The sequence below is a fragment of the Bubalus kerabau genome, chromosome 2 (assembly GCF_029407905.1).
Source record: "Bubalus kerabau isolate K-KA32 ecotype Philippines breed swamp buffalo chromosome 2, PCC_UOA_SB_1v2, whole genome shotgun sequence".
NCBI lineage: Eukaryota > Metazoa > Chordata > Mammalia > Artiodactyla > Bovidae > Bubalus > Bubalus kerabau.
In genome coordinates, this window is record NC_073625.1 from 100,468,431 (window position 1) to 100,486,114 (window position 17,684).

Genomic DNA, 17,684 nt, shown 5'->3' on the forward strand with positions numbered 1-17,684 from the left:
AGTTGAACGGGGGTACAAAGAGTCAGATACGACTGAGCAACTAACAATTTCAACACTTCCATAATTTTTAAAATACTTTACAGCTTATTTGAAATAAGAATTCAAATAAGATCCATACATGACATCAAATAATATTTGATTAAAAGAATAACATTTCTAAAGGCCCCTAACATTACTTTAAATCACTTAATTATATTGTCAAATATATACAAACATGAAAACTGAATATAAATTACTCATATGTATTCTGAAAGAGATGGGAATACCAGACCACCTGACCTGCCTCTTGAGAAATCTGTATGCAGGTCAGGAAGCAACAGTTAGAACTGGACATGGAACAACAGACTGGTTCCAAATAGGAAAAGGAGTACATCAAGGCTGTATATTGTCACCCTGCTTATTTAACTTATATGCAGAGTACATCATGAGAAACGCTGGGCTGGAAGAAGCACAAGCTGGAATCAAGATTGCTGGGAGAAATATCAATAACCTCAGATATGCAGATGACACCACCCTTATGGCAGAAAGTGAAGAGAAACTCAAAAGCCTCTTGATGAAGGTGAAATAGGGGAGTGAAAAAATTGGCTTAAAACTCAACATTCAGAAAATGAAGATCATGGCATCTGGTCCCATCACTTCTTGGCAAATAGATGGGGAAACAGTGTCAGACTTTATATTTTGGGGCTCCAAAATCACTGCAGATGGTGACTGCAGCCATGAAATTAAAAGACGCTTACTCCTTGGAAGAAAAGTTATGACCAACCTAGCTAACACATAGAAAAGCAGAGACATTCCTTTGCCAACGAAGGTCCGTCTAGTCAAGGCTATGGTTTTTCCTGTGGTCATGTATGGATGTGAGAGTTGGACTGTGAAGAAAGCTGAGTGCTGAAGAATTGATGCTTTTGAACTGTGATGTTGGAGAAGACTCTTGAGAGTCCCTTGGACTGCAAGGAGATCCAACCAGTCCATTCTGAAGGAGATCAGCCCTGGGATTTCTTTGGAAGGAATGATGCTAAAGTTGAAACTCCAGTACTTTGGCCACCTCATGCGAAGAGTTGGCTCACTGGAAAAGACTCTGATGCTGGGAGGGACTGGGGGTAGGAGGAGAAGGGGACGACAGAGGATGGGATGGCTGGATGGCATCACTGACTCAATGGATGTGAGTCTGAGTGAACTCCGGGAGCTGGTGATGGACAGGGAGGCCTGGCGTGCTGCGACTCATGGGGTCGCAAAGAGTCGGACATGACTGAGCGACTGAACTGAACTGAACTGAACTGTGTATCTATCATGTATCTACAGAAAAGAAAATATTCTTGAAGCAAAGCTGTGGACCCAGTTTGAGAAATGTTATTCCTATATCACTGTACACAAAGCTCATTTTATAGTTAGTTGTATCATGTCCTGTGACAATACTTCATTGTTGCCCAAAACTGTTGCTTAATTTCATCATTTAATTACCATTCTTCAGTAACATTTTTTCAATCTCTGTTTACCAGTCACTTTTCCTGGACTTCCCTAGTGGCTCAGTTGGTAAAGAATCTGATTATAATCCAGGAGACCCAGGTTTGATCCGTGGTTTGGGGAGATCCCCTGGAGAAGGAAATGGCTACTCACTCCAGTATTATTGCCTGGAGAATACCATGGACAGAGGAGTTGGGCAAGCTACAGTCCATGGGATCCCAAAGAGTTGGACATGACTGTGAGACTTTCACTTTTTCCTAGGTAGGGAAACACAAAGGTGAAAAAATAACTTGGTCAATTGCTCACAAAAGATTTTTCAAAAAGTTATGTGTATTATCAAAACAACTATAATATAATCTGTGTGAAGGTGGGAGCCAGGTCTTACTAATCTTCATGTTTCCCAGGGACCCAACAAAGTGCTTTCAAAAAGTTGGTACTCAATCAGTATTCAGTAATTGATTACACTTGAAAACCTATACTCAATTGCTCAGTTAAATTTGGCAGGAAAACTTGGAGAGAAAGAACCGTGCCACCATATTTCTCTTTTTCATTTCACATGAAGAAGCAGTGAGTCTGTTTGTTTTCGTGTTGGCAATTATGATGAAGAGAAGGATGCTTGGTGATGGTGATGGTGCAGCAGCCACTGTGGCAATCTGGAGCTGAGCAAGCCACAAAGCTGACCTCGCGGGTGCAGAGCTTCACCAGTCAGCATAATAGATGGATAGCTATTATGGCTCAACAGTGAACAATGAAATTTGCTCAGAGTAGCACAACACATTCAGCTCTTTGGGGATCATGAACATTTATCACTGATGATTAATCCTTTCATGAGTCCATTTCGAGGTTAACAGAGCTCCTTTATTGTATTTTTGTTCCCTGTGTATCAGTCCCACCATACCACTCATTCAGAGAATGTTTACTTTCTGGGACCATGCTATGTATATAACTGAAATGAAAGGCGCTCAGTCATGTCTGACTCTTTGTGATCCCATGGACTATACAGTACATGGAATTCTCCAGGCCAGAATACTGGAGTGGGTAGCCATTCCCTTCTCCAGGAGATCTTCCCAACCCAGGGACTGAACCCAGCTCTCCTGCATTGCAGGCAGATTCTTAATCAGCTGAGCCACCAGGGAAGCCCACAGATCCTGAATATTGGATCACAGAACTACATGGCATATTTCTCCCAGCTCCAAGAACTATCTCACAGTCTATTTTCCAGCATGTGCATAGTTCTCATACTATCTTCTACCATATAAACTTCTGGCTTATGTCATCAGACAACCTGGTACAAATTTCCATATAATATCTGAGAGGGATTAGACATTAATATATGCTAACATATTTTTAAATAATAGATTAATGTTAATTCTCAAAGGGAAAATCTCAGAAAGGGTACATTAAGAGAATGCAGGTGAGTTTTGAACACATGGAACATGCTGCTACCATCCAAGAGGGTAGGTAAAATTAGGTGACTTGAGGAGAATAGGACAAAAAAGACACTAAAAAAGAAGAGCTATATCACAATTACATAAATCTTGGGTGCTCTATTCATGTCCATACTCATCCCTGGCTACATTATAAATCCTTTAAAGGTGAAGATCAGATTATGCACCTCTTTACATTCCAACTGTAGAACTCTGTGTGCTTCATAGACCAACATCATTGCCATCACCTGGGAGCTTATTAGAAATGCAGAACCATAGCCCTCATTCCAGACATACTCAATCAGAATGAGTACTAAAAAAAAAAAAAAAAATCCGGTTATTTCGATGTACATTAAAATTTAAGAAACATTATGGTACTAGCACAGGGCTTCCCAAGTGGAGCTAGTGGTAAAGAATCCACCTCTCAAGGGAGGAGTCGTAAGAAACTCGGGTTCAGTCCCTGGGTTGGGAAGGTCCCCTGGAAAAGCTCATGGAGAGAATCCCATGGACAGAGGAGCCTGGTGGGCTACAGTCCATAGCGTTGCAAAGAGTCAGACATGACTGAAGCAACTCAGCACTATCCACAGTACTAGCCTTATACACCTTAAGATTCAATACATGTGTTAATTACTCTCAAAAAACAAAGGCTTCATAACCTGTTAAAAATACCAGGTGTGAAGATCTGAGAGAGAAAATATGTGAAAACAGTTTGAGATAGAAAGATAAAAAGCATGCATATACCAGGAATATTATACTTTGGGGGGTAACCTGCCATAATTATATGCCAAAAGAATAGGGTATTCTAGAGGATCTTTCTTCAAAGTAAGATGTTTGCCTCTGGACAAACAGTCCAATCAGGAATAGGTATAAAATTTTAGAATTTTTATTTTTAAAAGGAGCTATCCATGTGTCCATGCTAAATTGTTTCAGTCACGTCCAGCTCTTTGCCAACCCTATGGAACATAGCCTGCCGGGCTCCTCTATCCATGGTATTCTCCAAACAAGAATACTGGAGTGTGTTGCCATTCCCTTCTCTAGGGGATCTTCCCGACCCAGGAATCGAACCGGAGTCTCTTATGTCTCCTGTACTGGCAGGCAGATTCTTTACCACTATTTACCACTAGCACCTTAATATTCAGCTTGGCATTGTTACCTATGCTCAGTATGCCAGACAGTTTGTGAGATCAGCAGTAGTGCTCTCAGCCTACTGAAATTTTCTGCAGTTTATGGTGCCTTTGCTCAGTCGCTTCAGTCGTGTCTGACTCTGTGCGACCCCATAGATGGCAGCCCACCAGGCTCCCCCATCCCTGGGATTCTCCAGGCAAGAACACTGGAGTGGGTTGCCATTTCCTTCTCCATTGTGTGAAAGTGAAAAGTGAAAGTGAAGTCTCTCAGTCGTGTCCGACTGGTAGCGACCCCATGGACTATAGCCCGCCAGGCTCCTCCATCCATGGGATTTTCTAGGCAAGAGTACTGGAGTGGCTTGCCATTGCCTTCTCAGATGGTGCCTTTAAGAGACTGTAAATAAATGAACAATTTTAAAAGATTCCTTTAAGGGATACAAAAGGAAAGCAATGGCAAAAAAGAAAAAGTCAAAAAAAAAAAAAGGCAGAACAGGCATTTACATGGGGCTTCCCTCATAGCTCAGTTGGTAAAAAATCTGCCTGCAATGCAGGAGACTCAGGTTCAATTACTCCAGTATTTTTGCCTGAAGAATCCCATGGACAGAGGAGCCTGGCAGGCTACAGTCTATGGGGTCGCAAGAGTTGGACACTACTTAGCAACTAAACCACCACAGGCATTTATATCTTTATGCAGGCTCTTAGTCATATTCAAGGCAAAAGCAGTGGCGATAAAATCAAGTCTGATCTGAAGTAAGCCCAAAATTCCTACATTATTTTTAAAGCTTTATAGAGGTATTATTGATAGACAAATAATTGCACATATTTATTGTGTACAATTTGTTCATCCTTTTTTCCACTAAATATATTAAACATTTAAAAATTATTTAAAGGTACCCATATAACCCCTAGTCAAAGCTATGGTTTTTCCAGTAGTCATGTATGGATATAAGAGTTGGACCATAAAGAAAGCTGAGCACTGAAGAATTGATGCTTTGGAACTGTGGTGTTGGAGAAGAGTCTTGAGAGTACGGGAGATCCAACCAGTCAGTCCTAAAGGAGATCAGTCCTGAATATTCATTGGAAGGACTGATGCTGAGGTTGAAGCTCCAAGACTTTGGCCACCTAATTCAAAGAAAAGACCCTGATGCTTGGAAAGATTGAAGGCAGGAGGAGAAGGGGATGACAGCGGATGAGATGGTTGGATGGCATCACCGACTCAATGAACATGAGTTTGAGTAAGCTTTGGGAGTTGGTGATGGACAGGGAAGCCTGGCATGCTGCAGACCATGGGGTCGCAAAGAGTCAGACATGACTGAGCGACTGAACTAACTGATATAACCCCACCATCACTGAGGCTGGAGCTTGCTCTAAGAGTACATTGCCATCCTTTATAAGATAGGCTTTCCAGTATGGACTGGAAAGCTGATAGTCTGAGATCTGAGGATACATTTAGTGAAAAAAAAGCACAGAGCAGAACGATACAGAAAGTGAGTTATATTTTGTGGAAAAGAAGAATCCACACATTTCTTTTAAAATTTAATTATACACCACTGTAGTAAAGCAACTATATTTCAGAAAAAAATTTAAAAATCACACTGTAAAATTTTTGAAAACTGGAGTCAAAGTGAAGAACCTATATTCTAGAAATGGAGGGGGAGAGTCATATTTAAGGATAGGAATTAGAATAGCTTTAGACCTCTCAAGAGCAACACTGGAAACAAGAAGACAATGAAAAAATGCCTTCACAAATCTGAAGAGAAATTACTTTTCTTTTAGAATTACATATCCAACAAAACTATTACTTGCCATTAGGATAGAAAATGGACATTTTCTAACATGCAATTTCCTTTAAAAAAAAATTACTCCCCCAAAACTCCTTCTCAAGAAGCTGTAAGATATGCTTCATTAAAAAACAGTCATAGGCCAACAAAGAGGAAAAAATGGAGTCCAGAACACAAGGGACCAAAGCCAAAAAGCAGGGAGGTAGCCAGGTCCTATAGTCACAGCAGTGGTTGAGGCTGCCCCTCAGGGCGCTGGCTGCCTGACTGGAGAGCGAGCCAAGGACATCCTGGGTGAAGCAGGGCTGCACTTTGATGAGCTGAACAAGCAGCAGGTATTGGACCCAGAGGTTACCCAGCAGGCCAGAGAGCTCAAGGAAAAGCGCAAGGACTTTGTGGACAAAATGGGCCAATTTTAGAAAATAACTGCTGGTTTAATTGAGCTTGTTGACCAACTTGCAAAAGAAGCAGAAAATGAGAAGATGAAGGCCACTGGTGCTCAGAACTTGCTGAGATCTATAGCAAGATAGAGAGAAGACCAATAGCAACAACTCCAGGCACTAACAGCAGAAAAGAATGCAGCCTGAAGGGTATCGCATTAAATATGAAGCTTTGTGGAAAGGAGAAGCAGAACAAAATGAATTTATTGACCAATTAATTTCTTAGAAATGAACTGAAAATTTCGTTTTCTAGCAGGAGGGCAAAAAAAAGAAAAGAAAAAGAAAAAAATCCATAATGCCCAAACCCAAAAAACGTCTGTATCATCCTGGTGACCTAATGCCCCAGGAGTGTGGTGTGAGATGGCATGGGAAGACCCGCAGCATCTCTGAAGGCAGGAGCACAGAGCTGGGGGAGCTTCTTTTCAGATGTCAGTGTTTACCTGCAGGCGAACACTCAGTGGCCACTGTGATCCAGGCTCTCACCTCTTGCACTCTCAGTCTGAACTGAGCAGCATGTAAACTTTGATTTTTTTTTTTTTTTGTAAATTTTCATAGTTTGGGGAGGAAAAGAAATAAATTATTATTTCCAAAATAAAAAAGAAAGATGAAGGTAAAAGATGGTGACAAAAAACTTAACCAGCTGATTTAAGAAAGAAATGGAAAATCTTACTCTATTCAAACTGAGGGTTATAACCTGGGAGCAACCTCTCAGAAACCTCTGAGAACTCTTCCGCTCATTAGAAGTCAAAGCACAGTTACCTAAATTTCTGAGACAGAGCGCTGTACATAAGCACAGTTTATACAACCCAGGTCTATAGGTAGAAAGTGAGGAGTGGCTCGTGGGTCACTCATGGCCCCTTACAAGATTAAGAAGAAAGGTTTATCTCCTCAGGAGGTGGGATCCTTAATGAGATAAAAAAGGAAGTTTAGGAAAGTTATCTCCTAAGGAGGTCTGCTTAATGCACAATATATACTAAAGGGAAGGGAGGAGGCCCAAACAAAGAAAAATTTTATGTTAAATCTGTCTTGTCTTGCAATACAATGTGAATTTTATTTTATCAGAGGAAATCCTGAATAAGAATTTGCACTGTCCTAGGTTGGGTGAATACTCATTTGTGGGGCAGGTTGGAAGAATCTGGGAGACATTTCCCCAAAGATGAAATTGACAGACTCACTGCTGTGAGCCTGTATATTAAGAAACATACAAATCCAGAGTGTCGAGGTTGAATTAGCAATTAATAACAGATAACATTTATGGAATGCTTTCTATGGGCAGACACTCTTCCAAGCACACTGTATCTGAACCTTATGCAATGGATGTATGTATTGCCCCTATTTTACAGATAAGAAAAAGAAGGCAAAGCCAATTAACTAGGTAGGTCAACACAGCTAGTAAGGAGGAGCACTGCGGCTGAATCCCAGGCAATCTGACTCCAGAGACTTTTGTGTAACTCTTATTCCATACTAGTTTTCCAAGGGTACAGAAATGCCACCAGTTAAAAAAGAAACAAACAAGAAAAATCGACTACAGGAAAAAACAGAAAATGGCATAAAGAAAAGTAATTATAATTTTCTATGTGATTGTACTGTGAATGGTATTTTTATATTCATAATAATGTGAATATTAACTATTGATCTGATATTATGATACAGTGTTATTAAAAACACTGGAGGATGTGGAAGGTGCTTATGCACAGTGGAAATAGGAAGAAAGAGGAGAGCTAAATCTAGATGGGGAAAAAGTGGAAAGAGTGACAGACTTTATTTTCTTGGGCTCCAAAATCACTGTGGATGATGACTGCAGCCTTGAAATTAAAAGATGCTTGCTCCTTGGAAGGAAAGCTATGACAAACCTAGACAGTGTATTAAAAAGCAGAGATATTACTTTGCCTACAAAGGTCCATATAGTCAAAGCTATGGTTTTTCCAGCAGTCATGTACGGATGTGAGGGCTGGACAATAAAAAGACTGAGCACTGAAGAAATGATGCCTTTGAACTGTGGTGCTGAAGTAGACTCTTGAGAGTCCCTTGGACAGCAAGGAGATCAAACCAGTCATTCCTAAAGGAAATCAACCCTGAGTATTCACTGGAAGGATTGATGCTGAAGCTTCAATATTTTGGCCACCTGATGTAAAGAGCTGACTCACTGGAAAAGACCCTGATGCTGGGAAAGACTGAAGGCAGGAGGAGAAGGGAGTGACAGAGGATGAGATGGTTGGATGGCATCACTGATTCAGTGGACATGAGTTTGAGCAGGCTCCAGGAGATAGTGAAGGACAGGGAAGCCTGGTGTGCAGTCCATGGGGTCACAAAGAGTTGGACCCAACTGAGCAACTGAACAACAACAATAAAATATTTCTTAAAAACAACAATTTGCAGCCATAGTGAACATGAGCTACTTGCTGTTTTTCTACTTATGTTCAATTTTTACTTTCATATTATTTTAATACTAATGAAGTTATCATTACATTAAAATTAATGTTCAATTCAATGTGTATGTTACTTTCAAACCAATAAAAGGGATTCAGTGGAAACTAAATCTCTAGGTCAGACTCTGGTTGCTCTGACTCCCTTTCCAGAGGAACCACAATGATCAGTTTCCTGCATATCCTTTCAGAGATAGATTAAATGAGTTCACGTACACGATGAGCTTAGAACATTGCCTAAAGTGAAAAGTGAAGTCGCTCAGTCATGTCCAGCTCTTTGCAACCCCATGGACTGTAGCCTACCAGGCTCCTCTGTCCATGGAATTTTCCAGGCAAGAGTACCGGAGTGGGTTGCCATTTCCTTCTCCAGGTGATCTTTCCGACCCAGGGACTGAACCCACCAGGTGTCCCACATTGCAGGCAGACGCTTTAACGTCTGAGCCACCAGGAAGGCCAGAACACTGCCTAAGTCAAACCAGATGCCAAGCAAATGTTTGCTACTAATAACAGTAGCCGTGGAGGTGGAGATGGTAATGCTGATGGCAGGTAGTGTGTACAGTTCAATCGTTTTCACTGGCCGCGTGATATTACAAAACAATAGGGTAATACAATTTTTTAACTATTCTCTTTACACAAGACCACTCTTCCCTTGTGGCTTAGACAGTAAAGCGTCTGCCTACAATGCGGGAGACCTGGGTTCAATCCCTGGGTCAGGAAGATCTCCTGGAGAAGGAAATGGCAACCCACTCCAGTATTCCTGCCTGGAAAATCCCATGGACGGAGGAACCTGGTTAGGCTATAGTCCATGAGGTCGCAAAGAGTCAGACACGACTGAGCGACTTCACTCACTCTTACACAAGACATGAATGACAAAATGTTACTATAGTTCCTGTGCTGCTAAGTTGCTTCAGTCGTGTCCAACTCTTTGAGACCCCAGAGACGGCAGCCCACGAGGCGCCCCCACTCTCCCGCCCCGTCCCTGGGATTCTCCAGGCAAGAACACTGGAGTGGATTGCCATTTCCTTCTCCAATGCATGAAAGTGAAAAGTGAAAGTGAAGTCGCTCAGTCGTGTCCGACTCTTCTCGACTCCATGGACTGCAGCCTAGCAGGCTCCTCCATCCATGGGATTTTCCAGGCAAGAGTACTGGAGTGGGGTGCCATCGCCTTCTCATAATCTCCTAAAATAACAAAATAAAGAAATATGGAAATTGGGTGTTTTAAAAAGCAAGTTATCTATAAAACTCTGCATGCCCTAAGATCTGAAGTACAGCATTAGAGTAAGCAGTAGGAAGACCTGTGCTAATGTGACACTGAGTGTGGAGGAGTCATATAACTGTTCAACCTCACCTCTAGTTAAGTGTATGTAATAGAAACTGAACACCTAGCATGGTCAGCTAGCACATCCAAATGTGTTTATTTGCAGAGATTTTATAACCAAGCCCATGAACAAGAGATTTTTAATTAAATTAATTTCATTAGAGGAATAACTGCTCACGGTCTCTGCTTAAAAGATAAGGTGACCAGCGGCCTCCCTATTAACTTTGTATAATACATTTGAAACTATAGAGGTATCTTAATTTCAGTAACTTATCACACAAACAGATATGCTCTCTTCTAGAACACTTTTTAACAGAAATAACTGGTTTCACAGCCTCCTGGGGTTTGAATTGTGGTTCTACCATTTATGGTTGGGTGACCTAGGATAAATTATTATACTTAACTTTTCTGAGCTTCAGCTTCTTATCAGTAAATGAGGGGGAGGAGGGCTGTGGTGTGAAGGACCATGTGAGTATCTGTTGCTATTAGCAGTGGTATATGATTTAATCTAATTTTCCAATTTAATTTGATTCTAGTCACTGAACATTTTTATGCTTAGTTATGCTTAAAGTAATTTCATTTAAAAGAGAAGCATATCCAGAGTGGGTCTTAAGTAGTTTATGAAGCCATGAAAGTGTACCTAAAACCTAAAGTCATTATCCCACCAATAGCAAAGTTTTAGCCTTGGCATATTTGACAACAGAGCTGAAGTATATTGGAGAAGGCAATGGCACCCCACTCCAGCACTGTTGCCTGGAAAATCCCATGGACAGAGGAGCCTGGTAGGCTGCAGTCCATGGGGTCGCTGGGAGTCAGACACGACTGAGCGACTTCATTTTCTCTTTTCACTTTCATGCATTGGAGAAGGAAATGGCAACCCACTCCAGTGTTCTTGCCTGGAGAATCCCAGGGACAGGGAGCCTGGTGGGCTGCCATCTATGGGGTCGCACAGTCGGACACGACTGAAGCAACTTAGCAGCAGCAGCAGCAGCAGCAGCTGAGGTATATGGCCCTATCCTTGTAGGAGAGCTGACATAAGACACTCTAATGCAGTATACAGCATTTCCCAGAGGATATCAGAACTTGGTATGTTAAAAATGATTAATAATGTTAATGAGTATTTAGAACTCTTGGAAGGATAGCTTAATTGCCTACATAATCCTAGGGGCTAAAAGTGCAATGTAAGAATGGAACCCTGGATTTACTTGAGTAAACTTTTGAAGCCAAGACAATTAAACAAGGACAGGAATCCATGTGCTTCAAAGACATTATTTTAATACTGTTCCATTTTAAAAGTCATCAAGAGCCAAGGGACAGAGGGATTAGGAAGGAAAAAAACACTACTAATTTACACTGGGGTTGTGTCATTGCTTTAAACATCCTGTCATTGCTTGTAGACTGAAACTTTGGTACAGAGAAATTAGACTCTCCCTAAATTTCAGGTTAACAGATGTCATCCAAAAGCCATTTGCCCAGTAGGGGGCGCTCCTGAAATACTGATAGAATATGACAGCGGAATACTCGGAGAAAACAGTACTTAAGACAGTAATAGGTGAGGGAACCTCAGACCCATGTGGTTTTTAGATTTAAAAAGTCCTAATTCCTTAGATGCATTATCAAAATTATCAGTAAAGGGGTAATTGGACCTGCAGACTTCTTTTTCAGAATTCTCTAAGAAACATAAATTACAGATATTAGCATCTCAGTTGGACACCAAGAAATAGAACAATCACTACCTTGAGGAAACACTCTTATTGAAAAGACAAGTGATACTGCTAATGCAAAGTTAAATTACAGAAAAGAATTTCAGAAAACATGAAAAGCAGCTCTCAACTCTTAATGTGGGAGGACACTGCTATTCGATGCGGGGGAGGACTGAGAAACAGGAGTGGGGATGACAGGACAAGGTGGGACTCCAGCCGAGAAGTGGCCGAAGAAAAGACCATCTGCAGTGCCAGGCGGCAGCAGTGGAGGCTTCACCCTGGGAAATTTGAAAAAAAAAAAAACAGATTATGAACAGACATGAACTTCCTATTAAGATACTAGCAGAGGGAGATAAAGAGATTTCAAGCTGGAGAGTGAAATAAGGGGAAAAGCTTAAAATTACTTATTTGACAGTCAGGACATTGTGCAGAAAACTGCTACTGGAGGTAACAAAGGGCTATCTCAGCTCCTGCTATAAATTCTTTATCATTTTCCAAGGTTCCTGCCTGATATTGGTGTCTGCTCTCCTTCCTTTTACACACCTTCTCACCTGTCTACTAAAAATAACAATAATAGCTAATATTTACTATTTAGGATCTGTTTTCTGCAAGCTATTTTTTTACAGACATTCTCTCACAAAGCAAAACCCAGCCTGGTAAGAAACATCAGTGTTCTACTTGTGACTGATTCACACTGCTGTGTGGCAGAAGCCAATACAATATTGTATAGTAATTATCCTCCAATTAAAAAAAAAAGGAAACATAGGGGTCCTTTTGCTGATGAGGAAGGGCAAGGAGCACGCCATTTCTTCACAGCTGTTAAGTGGTGAAACCAGAATCTGATCACCGCACTGTTTAACTTCAATATCAATATTCTTTTATTCTTGTTGTTTAGTCACTAAGTCCTATCTGACTCTTTGCAACCTAATGGACTACACAGCAAGTCAGGCTCCTCTATCCTCCACTATCTCCTGGAGCTCGCTCAAATTCAAGTCCATTAAGTTGGTGATGCTATCTAACCAACTCATCCTCTGCCACCCTCTTCTCCTTTTGCCTTCAATCTTTACCAGCATCAGGGTCTTTTCCAGTGACTGGCTCTTCACATCAGGTGGCCAAAGTATTGAAGCTTCAGCTTCAGTATCAGTCCTTCCAATTATATTCAGGTTTTATTTTCTTCAGGTTTGACTGGTTTGATCTCCTTGCTTCCAAGGGACTCTCAAGAGTCTTCTTCATCACCACAAATTGAAAGCATCAATTCTTACCCACTCAGCCTTCTTTATGGTCCAACTTGCACATCCGAACACTGGGAAAACCACGGCTTTCACTATGCAGACCTTTGTCGGCAAGGTCGGCAAGGTGATGGCTCTGCTTTCTAATACAGTGTCTAGGTTTCTCATAGCTCTCCTTCCAAGGAGCAAGCATCTTTTAATTTCACGGCTGCAGTCACCATTCACAGTGATTTTGGAGCCCAAGAAAAGAAAATCTGTCATTGTTTCCACTTTCTCCCCTTCTATTTGCCATGAAGAGACGGGACCAGATGCCACAGTCTTCGTTTTTTGAATGTTGAGTTTCAAGCCAGCTTTTTCTCTCTCCTCTTTCACCCTCACCAAGAGGCTCTTTAGTTCCTCTTTACTTTCTGCCTTTAGAGTGGTATCATCTGCATATCTGAGGTTCTTGATATTTCTTCCGGCAATCTTGATTGCAGCTTGTGATTCATCCAGACCAGCATTTCCCATGATGTACTCTGCATAGAAGTTAAATAACCAGGGTGACAATGTACAGCCTTATCACACTCCTTTCCCAGTTTGGAGCCAATCTGTTGTTCCATGTCCAATTCTAACTGTTGTTTCTTCACATGCATTCAGGTTTCTCAGAAGACTGGAAAAGTGGTCTGGTATTCCTAACTCTTTAAGAATTTTCCACAGTTTGTAGTGATCCATACAGTCAAAGGCTTTAACGTTATCAATGGAGCAGAAGTAGAAGTTTTTCTGGAATTCCCTGCTTTCTCCTTGGTCCAGTGACTGTTGGCAATTTGATCTCTGGTTCCTCTGTCTTTTTTAAACCCACCTTGTACATCTGGAAGTTCTTGTTTCATATACTGCTGAAGCCTAGCTTGAAAGATTTTGAGCATTACCTTGCTAGCACGTGAAATGAGGGCAATTGTATGGTGGTTTGAACATTATTTGGCATTGCCCTTCTTTGGGAGTGGAATGAAAACTGACCTTTTCCAGTTCTGTGGCCACTGCTGAGTTTTCCAAATTTACTGACATACTGACTGTAGCACTTTAACAGCATCATCTTTTAGGATCTGAAGTAGCCCAGCTGGTATTCTGTCATTTCCACTAGGTTTTTTTGTTGTGATGCTTCCTAAGGGACACCTGACTTCACACTCCAGGAGTTCTGACTTTTTACTATGCCTTTAAAATTAAAGGAAGCTGAAGAAGACTACAGATAAATGCTTTGTCTTTCTGAGATTAGCAACCTGTTGGAATTCTATGAATGACTACATTTCATAGTTAAACATCTTCATGATACCTCCCTCTTTTGCTGTTACTCATATCTAGTGGGGAAAAAAGTGAAGATTGTGAAAACTAGCCCGCTTAAATATCACTTGATTTTTTTATGTATAAGCTACTCCTTCACACATTAAAGACATAATTATTTAATATCTGCTATCTATTAGGCATGGGGAATCATAATCCAATAGCAAAGGTGGAAAAGATGCTTGAGCTGTCTCAGTATCACACATTTATACACAACAAATAGACAATTGAGCATTTCATTACCTCATACACCACCATCTAACTTGAAGGACAAGATCACTTTTAAAAAAGAGGAATAAACTTTAACTCTATGGAACAATTACTGCATATACTTAGAGTTTCAGAAGGTACATTTTGCTAACGTGAAAGTGCGGGCTTTTTAGAAAACCTCCTCTTTCTTTAAATTTAAGGTCACTTTAATGCTAGATAATTTCTAACTTTGGTCATATGTTCACTAATATACCTTCATAGTGAAAGTGAAAGTGAAGTCGCTCAGTCGTGTCTGACTCTTTGCAACCCCATGGACTGTAGCCCACCAGGCTCCTCTGTCCATGGGATTCTCCAGGCAAGAATACTGGAGTGGGTTGCCATTTTCTTCTCCAGGGGATCTTCCCGACCCAGGGATCGAACCCAGGTCTCCTGCATTGCAGGCAGACGCTTTAACCTCTGAGCCACCAGGGAAGCCTTCATACAGTAGATGATAAATAGCAGAATGTCAAGTGTATTTGCACCAAGTTGCTAATCTCTTTCCCTAACTAGTGAATGCTTAGTATTATAGATTAATAATGGACTTCCCTGGTGGCTCAGTGGTAAAGAATCCACTTGGCAACACAGGAGATGAGGGTTCAATTCCTAAGTCGGGAAGATTCCCTGGAGAAGGAAACTGCAACCGATTCCAGTATTCTTGCCTTGGAGATCCCATTAGCAGAGGAGTTTGGCAGGCTACAGTCCATGTAGTCGCAAGAGAGTCAGCTCTAAAGCCACACTCATTGTCAATTACTTGTTAATTCACTTGTAACACTTTATAAAAGACAGAACACATGGCACTTTGCCTTCTTTCTCCTGGTTTCCTGAGAGTCTGACTTAGGAGCTAGACTAAGGGTTCTAAATCATATTTGAAAGGGAATATATGCTGCGATTCACGGGGTCGCAAAGAGTCGGACACAACTGAGCGACTGATCTGATCTGATCTGATATACAAATGTTCCCATACATATACACAAGACATCTCTAGAAGGTCATTTAAGAGACTCAAACATTGATTCTCTCTGGGAAAAGAACCCAGTGAATAGAAGACTGAGGCTTTTCACTCTCTGGTATCTCGAATGTTGAACTATGTGAATGAATTTTCTGTTCAAAAAATTAAAATGAAGGCTAAAGAATCAAATTTGTTGTACCTACTCTCACTTCCAGACTGGACTTCTGCTCAAATGGACTTTGACTTGGGACCACAGTGGCTCTAAGTTTCCTTTGCCGAGATTCAAAGAGTCTAATCATACAAAAGAAGAACTGTAGTTCACAACAACGCAGTTTCTCAAAAAAAATTTTTTTTCTCAAACTTTAACCAATGAAAGTAAAAACTGGGGTATTTTCAATTTTGTATTAATGCACATGAGTTCCTGTGGTAGGATTAATGATAATGACCCTGATTAGCTTACATCTCTCTACATTCCTCCCTTGGGAAGACCCCTTCCTCTCTCATATAATGCTTCAATATGTGACTAGCTTTGGCCAGCTGGAAAATGGAAAATATGACTTAGGCAAGGGTCAAAAAGAGCTTATGTATTGAGACTTCCTACAGGGAACCCTCTATTATGGGAAGGAGCTTCTGCCAATCTGTGAGATGGTGAAACTTCTGTGGTCACTGCCCAGCTGCCATGGAACTGACTTCCACATTTATAAGTAGGAGTCTCCCTATACCAAGTAGCCTATACTCTCCAGAGCGTAAGTGAGGTGTCCTGAAGCTAAACAGTCCAGCCCCAAAAGACTACCCATTGACAGTTTTCAATGTCTGTTTTGGGGAATGGTTTATTTAAGTGCAAAAGCTAACTGATAAAGTCTACAATATACATTAAGATTCAATTAGAAAACAGAGTGAAGTAAATCTTGGAGCTATTTTAGAAGTTTCTCTTTTACTTAGTATGTGTCAGATAGCTTTCATATAAGTAAAATTACATCATTATTTTTAACAGCCCCATTATATTCCATGGTAGCATGATTTAGTATTCACTACTTGATATATATTGTATAAAATTCACCTTAAATGACGACAATCCAAATTAAATTCTTTCCAGGATAATAATGGGGCACTAACAATGATTAACTCACTGCTAATTCTACAGTAGGATCAATTATGTCTGAATTTTTGGATCACATTCACAAGCAACACAGTCCTCACATTCCTCAGGAAAGTTTCTATTTAGTAAGTTGACATATTAAAATTTGTTTCCTCTTAAATCTCAACATTACGCTTTTCATTCTACATTTCACCCCAAAGTTACTCTCCATCTTCCCTGAAATAGACATACATTCAAGATGACTTAAAGGCTCAGAATTCCAGGACTTACCCAGTGGTCTAGTGGCTAAGATTTGGCTCTCCCAATGCTGGGGGACCAGGTTCGATCCCTGGTCAGGGAATTAGATTCCACATGCCTCAACTAAAGATTCCTCATGCTACAACTAAGACCCAGCACAGCCAAATAAATAAATAAAAATTCTTAAAAAGACCCAGGATAGCCATCAAACAGCCAAATTCTAGCCACTGTGCCTTATGATAGCTACAGTAGTTAAAACAGGTATTATTCCCTGAGAAATTCACCCACACCAATGTTATCAATTTGTTTCCCTGTTTGTTAAGCAAGAAAGACAACATCTGATGATTCATCTGCATGTCACTATTTCTTCAGCTGAGGATGTGAAGTTTATTAGTTTTGAGACAGAATTTATAGGTTGATCACCTACGTTGAAAAGAAATTTTATTTTTTTAATTTCACTCTTGCTTTACATTAAAAAGATCCATAACATATTTATTTGTATGAAATTTAAATAACATATCTTGAAGAAAATTAGGTGCTTCACTTCTATACTTTATATTTAATTAAAATAAAGCCAAATATTTATAAATGCATTTTATTTTGTTTAGATTAGTTTTTTCAAACCGATAGGTAGCAGAGATTCTCTTCAAAAAGAGTCATATGTGAAATCCACCTAAATAAAGTATAATTGGGTTCAATCTCTGGTCCAGGAAGATTCCACATGCCGTGGCGCAATTAAGCCCATGTGCCACAACTACCAAAGCCTGTGCACGCTAGGGCTCGCACACTGCAGCTACTGAGACAGGCGCACCTAGAGCCTGTGTTCTGCAGTAAGAAAAGCCATTGCAATGAGAAGCCCATACACCACGATGCCTTAATGAAGAGCAGACCCTGTTCACCACAACTAGAGAAAGCCCAAGCACAGCAATG

General features: G+C 40.6%; 1 pseudogene; it reads left to right on the forward strand.

The window, feature by feature from the left end:
• Nucleotides 1–2,869: 2,869 nt before the first annotated feature.
• On the forward strand, nucleotides 2,870–6,456 carry LOC129644450 (intraflagellar transport protein 20 homolog; annotated as a pseudogene).
• The last annotated feature ends 11,228 nt before the right edge of the window (nucleotides 6,457–17,684 follow it).